Source organism: Oncorhynchus mykiss, chromosome 15 (assembly GCF_013265735.2).
Source record: "Oncorhynchus mykiss isolate Arlee chromosome 15, USDA_OmykA_1.1, whole genome shotgun sequence".
NCBI lineage: Eukaryota > Metazoa > Chordata > Actinopteri > Salmoniformes > Salmonidae > Oncorhynchus > Oncorhynchus mykiss.
The window spans coordinates 16,612,290-16,618,209 of NC_048579.1; the positions used below are offsets into that span (position 1 = coordinate 16,612,290).

The following is a 5,920-nucleotide window of genomic DNA, read 5'->3' on the forward strand; positions in this document are numbered from 1 at the left end:
TCTTCTTGGGTATGACGCTACAAGCTTGGCACAACTGTATTTGGGGACTTTCTCCCATTCTTCTCGGCAGATCCTCTCAAGCTCTGTCAGGTTGGATGGGGAGCGTTGCTGCACAGCTATTTTCATGTCTCTCTAGAGATGTTCGATAGGGTTCAAGTCTGGGCTCTAGTTGGGCCACTCAAGGACATTCAGAGACTTATCCCAAAGTCAGTCTTGCGTTGTCTTGGCTGTGCGCTTACGGTTGTTGTCTTGATGGAAGGTGAACCTTCAACCCAGTCTGAGGTCCTGGGCGCTCTAGAGCAGGTTTCATTAAGGATTTCTCTGTAATATGTTCCGTTCATCTTTGCTTCAATCCTGACTAGTCTCCCAGTCCCTGCCACTGAAAAACCGCCAAATACCGTCATTCCGTTCATTTAAAAAAAAAAATATACCATGATATAATATTTTGGCCATATCGCCCAGCCCTATGCCACACATAGCCGGCAAATAGCTTAGAATTAGCTCATCATAATTAGTAAAATATTCAAAAAAGTATTTTACACACATCATATGTGTCCATTACAAACTCTGCAAGAATTGGAATGCATGATTTGTCACCAGTACTTGAAAACATGTTACTAAAACAGTAAATACATTATGATCCATACAAACGGTGTGCTACAGCAGAAACAACAACACGATATACAGAAAATAAGCCACTTACTTTGATAGGAACGTACAAATGTCAAAGTCCAATTTGAAAGGAAACCAACCATGCGGGCGCCAGCCAGAAAATCTGCAAGGCCTGTTTTGACTAGAGATGCGCAATGTCTTCATACTTGATCTGGGGAAACACTAGGGAAGAGAGACGTTTGTCCAGCTCAGTAAAGCCTCAAACATAAATTGTCCACAATAGTGAAATGGGCTACTTATTATGTGAATTTGTTATTGTTTTTTTATTTAACTAGGCAAGTCAGTTAAGAACAACCTCCTTTTTTAAAAATGTTTGCCTAAAATGACATACCCAAATCTTACTGCCTGTAGCTCAGGACCTGAAGCACTTTGAAGTTTGTGGAAATGTGAAATTAATGTAGGAGAATATAACACATTAGATCTGGTAAAAGACAATACAAAGAAAAAACAATGTATTATTCCAGTTTAGGCACAATTTAGATTTTGGTCACAAGATGGCAGCAGTGTACGTGCAAAGTTTATACAGATCCAATGAACCATTGCATTTCTGTTCAAAATGTTGTATCAAGTCTGTCCAAATGTGCCTAATTGGTTTATTAATACATTTTCAAGTTCATAACTGTGCACTCTCCTCAAACAATAGTATGGTATTCTTTCACTGTAAACCTACTGTAAATTGGACAGTAGCTTTACAGTGACATTTTTTCCTGTTACTTCATTCTAATCACATTAGCTCAACCATCCCACGGGGGGGACACCAATCCTGTAGAGGTACAACAAATTATTATTTACAATGACAGCCTACCCCGGACAAAACTGGGCCAATTATGCGCCGCACTATGGGACTCCCAATCACAACTGGATGTGAGACAGCCTGGATTCGAACCAGGGACCTCTTGCACTGCGGTGCCTTAGACCACTGCACCACTCAGGAGCCAATTAATGAGGAGGCGGAACTGTTAAGGGAATTTTTATCAATAATGACTAATTATGTATACATTTCAATCAGGACTGACTAATCAGAATACTATTATGTTACTGTATATATACTAATCAGAATACTATTATGTTACTGTGTATGTACTAATCAGAATACTATTATGTTACTGTATATGTATGAATTTTCTTTCTTAATCCTAGTACTGAATATAATGTGTGTAAATACAATCAAGAATTAGAACAATGACTGTCTGTTCCTTGGTAGAAATGAATGAACTATATCTTCAGACTGGCTAGAATGCTTATCTACACAAGAAGACCTTGGCTCGGTCATAAATTATTTTAAATTGGTAGGGAGATGATGTGGGAAGGCTTGAGATACTGCCTTTGTACCAGGGTGGGAGAAGAGACGGGTTGGTACTGGAACTAATGACGTCATTTTCAGTTTATAACCTGTGGTAAACTGTATCGTGTTCAGTATTCTCGTGAATAAACTCTGCTGTTTGACTTTAAGACTGGGCTCTGTCCATTATTATAAAATAAGGGTCTTACAAATCCTTATGAATTGACAGTGTTTAATTTTAATTGGGTATTAAAACATAGAGCAATTTAATTCCTGCAACAGGAACACACCTCAATTCAAACTGTTGTTAGAAAATAAAACTTGTTAGAAAATTATTTGAAATTGACAAGTTGAAGTTGAAACATAGCAGGCAGCGTGCCTTATGGAACAATGAGAGCATTCTGACATCACAGGCATGAAAAAACTCACACAGGGACAATGGTTACAGATATTTGGAACTCACACGTGAAAAGGTTAACAGGACAAATCTGTGCCCCTGTGCCCCCTATGGGCATGACACCTCTGTTTACTATTCCTGTTTCACTTCACATATCAGTCTGGTATTCTTCCTCGTTGAAACTGTTTTAATTGGTTAGCAAATTAATTTGTCAGCAATTGGATCACCTTCAACCAAATCAGAGGATGGCCTAATTCAAGGCATAGTGTGCTTGGTCATAATATTGAGATATTAGTATATTGTTAGCTAGCTAGCTACTCACTTTGTCTGATCATAGCTAGCTATAGACCCACTGTTTCACACAAAGGTTAGTCTGATTTTGACAACTAGTCCATATGCAACCATGAGTTTGACACTCAGTGAAACCAAGTCTGGATGACAGATGTTAGAGCCACCGCATTGACAGTCATACTGCATCCATATCCTGGGCATGGTTTCTCCTGAATGTTGTGACGGGTTGAGGGAAACAAGGGGGGGGGGGGGGGGGGGGGGGGGCAGGAAATGAAAAAACATATCATCCAAGTTGCAGATGCTGGGGGTTAATGACACATCCGTGTTGACCGCTGTGCGTGTGCACGTGTGTGTTCCTCATGAACACCAATAAACTCAACACAAACCTTTGGAGAATTTCTGTCCCTCCGCGAAGAACTTAGATTTATGTTTCCGCAATTCTAAGTTCATATTTCTTAGTCATAGATAGGCCAAAGATCATCGGGGCCTCAGTGGGCTTTAAGGATTCAGGCCTTGAATCCCCCAGGCATCGCATCCCAGCTGTACTCTGAATCATCAGCAAAGGTTCAATGTAGGACACTAAACTCTTGCAAGTGTTGAAACTATAGAGTTGTGCAATAACATTATGTGAAACGCTCAGGGACCTTGGACATTAAAGGGATGTGTAACATTGAATATAGGAGGGACAGCTATGTAATGTGGAAGGGAGGGGTAAGAGTCCTTAAGCTGTCATTCTTTTGTTTTTTCATGAATATGTATATGTCATGTTATGTCTGGCCTATCCAATGTCCCTCACCATATCACAGTGTATTTTCTTGTGAGTAAAGCAAATATCTGTGAAAATTAGACAATAAAAAAAATATCTAATCTAAGACGACTGTCAAAAACCTCTTATCTGCTGTGCTCCATTGGTTACATTACATTTGGTCCAGTGACTACTGATTCAAAAGTCATTTTATATTGTTTTTCATTATATTAAAACGAATGTACAGTATCTAAGACAGCATGCTGATTCACAATCACTTTTCTGTTTTGCAAGAAAAATGCATAAAAATAATCAAATCTGTCACGTACTACTGTTCTGACTGGATGCCAGTGAAAATTGTGTGCTGCACTGTTTATTGTTCATGTCCATGTGTTCATTTAGATTTTATGAACCAGAGTGCTAGATCTTGAACTGCACTTCGTAAAGTGCTACACCAGAAGAAGGAGACACATTCAACATGTACTACTATTTCCTCCATCAGTCTCTTTTACCAAAGCAAATGAATTAGCTTCCTGTCACTTAAACACATTAATAAACGTGCGTTGGAATCTCATTCTGCTTTATCGCTCAACCCCAAATTAATGTCAAAGATAAAGCACCACAAATCTGGAAATTATATTGTGCACATTTTTTTTCCACACATTTTCTATTGTTGGTTATAGCTGGATCCACAAAACAGATGGCCTGGGACTTTGACTTATCTCAACAGAAGACTACTCGAGGTTTGTAATGTCTTTTTAAGAATACAGAACTTCTGTCTTTGACATTGAGGGGACCGCCAGAGAATGTTCAGGAATGGAGCAAAAGTAGGGCACAGACTAGCATAGATTGGGGTTGTAAAAAGTACACATAAAAAAAAGATAAAGCACTATATCCCATTCGTTGTGACAGTTTCATTACCGGAAACCTTCGTCCCCGGAATGTGAGTGATCGCCCCATTCCCAGCAGAACCACCACCCACCCCACCATGACTTTCAGATGCTTGAGAAGTTTGAGCTGAGTGAAGACGGGCCCTTTTATGAACTTACTATTTATGTTACTACCTTTCAGCCAGCACCGACACTTTTATTAGCGTGAGGTATGTTTATTGTGCTAAGTATTACTCTTTGTACCTAACTCTGTCCTTGAGCTTGTGAACTAGTTTGCATCACTCTTTTTTTTGGCCTGTGTGCCAACCAAAAAGAAAAATCTAACCGCTAGAGGTGACAAGAGTACCATAATGTTGTATCAGAACTGTCATTGTGATATATAGCTGCTGAGGCTATGCTGCTGGTAATATTGCGATTGTTGTGGAGGTTGCAATGTGACCCAAAGAACATACCGTGCAGTCAGAAAAGCAGGGTAGCCTAGTGGTTAGAGCGGAAGGTTCCAAGTTCAAACCCCCGAGCTGACAAGGTACAACCCACTGTTCCTTGGCCATCATTGAAAATAAGAATTTGTTCTTAACTGACTTGCCTGGTTAAATTAAAATAAAATAAAAAACCTGCAACATTTGAATGCCTTTCTTTTTGTACTTCGATGAAATCATGCACTAAGGCAAATATGCTAATGCTGTTATTACATCACATTGATATTCAAGATAATCCAGCCAATTACAAATTACCTCCCACTAGTTTTAAAGACTAATTTAGGTAATTCCACTACATGTTTGTTTTCAGGTTGGTTTTAAATCAGACCTGTCTGAGTTCAAATAGTATTTGTTTTCTCTTAAGCATTTGACTGAGCCTGCCTAGAGTACCAGATGGGCCTGCATTGCATTTTTAGGACCAGTCTATTGGCTCCAATGCGCCAGACAAGCTCAATCAACCGCAGCTTAATTATAAAAAATATAAATATAACCATTTGAACCCGGGTCTGGTATTTACCTACATCCCCTTTGTAGACCTTGCAGTCTCCTTGGAACCGGTTGTCAGGCTCTACTAGAGTGATCACGGAGACTCTCATGTCATGTCACCCGCATCCCGAGGGCCTTGGTAGTGACAGATCTGTCCAATTGACTTGCACCTCTCCCCTGGTCACACCTGACAGCCTCCAGCGACCTCTGGGCGAGCTTCACCACTGCTTAACGGCTCCTCCTTCATTCTGGCAGCACAGGTGGGGCATGTTCATTAGGGCACGTAACCGAAAATGTTTGGAAACATTTTGCAACGGGAAACTAAAATGGGTGTTTCTTATTGGACAAATCCAGGTAGTGCCTCCATGTTTCAGTCAATTGTCTTCTGTTTGGTGCCAACTGCCTAATGAACATGACCCTTTACTGGACCCCACCACACAAAGTTTGTGAGCTCGTTTATAATCACAGATGAATGTAAGATAGACGCTGATGAATTAACAAGTTTGTGATCGATTTAAGAACGAAGTCAGGGACCATGCCGTGACAAACATAATATAGGAGTGATGATGTTTGTAAATGATGATGCCAACGCATTAGAGTTCTTACTAATACAAAAAAGTCTACACTAGAGCCACATTTGGAAAATAACAGGAGACCTCCGTGCTTTTAGTGAAGGTG

The 5,920-nt window shown here is 40.0% G+C and overlaps 1 long non-coding RNA gene across 1 annotated transcript; it reads right to left on the reverse strand.

The window, feature by feature from the left end:
• Nucleotides 1-210: 210 nt before the first annotated feature.
• LOC118938791 lies at nt 211-5,453 on the reverse strand. Its single transcript, XR_005036054.1, has 3 exons — nt 5,274-5,453; nt 704-834; nt 211-379 (listed from the first exon to the last, which is right to left on the reverse strand). It is a non-coding gene; the product is annotated as an uncharacterized LOC118938791 (long non-coding RNA).
• Nucleotides 5,454-5,920: the final 467 nt, after the last annotated feature.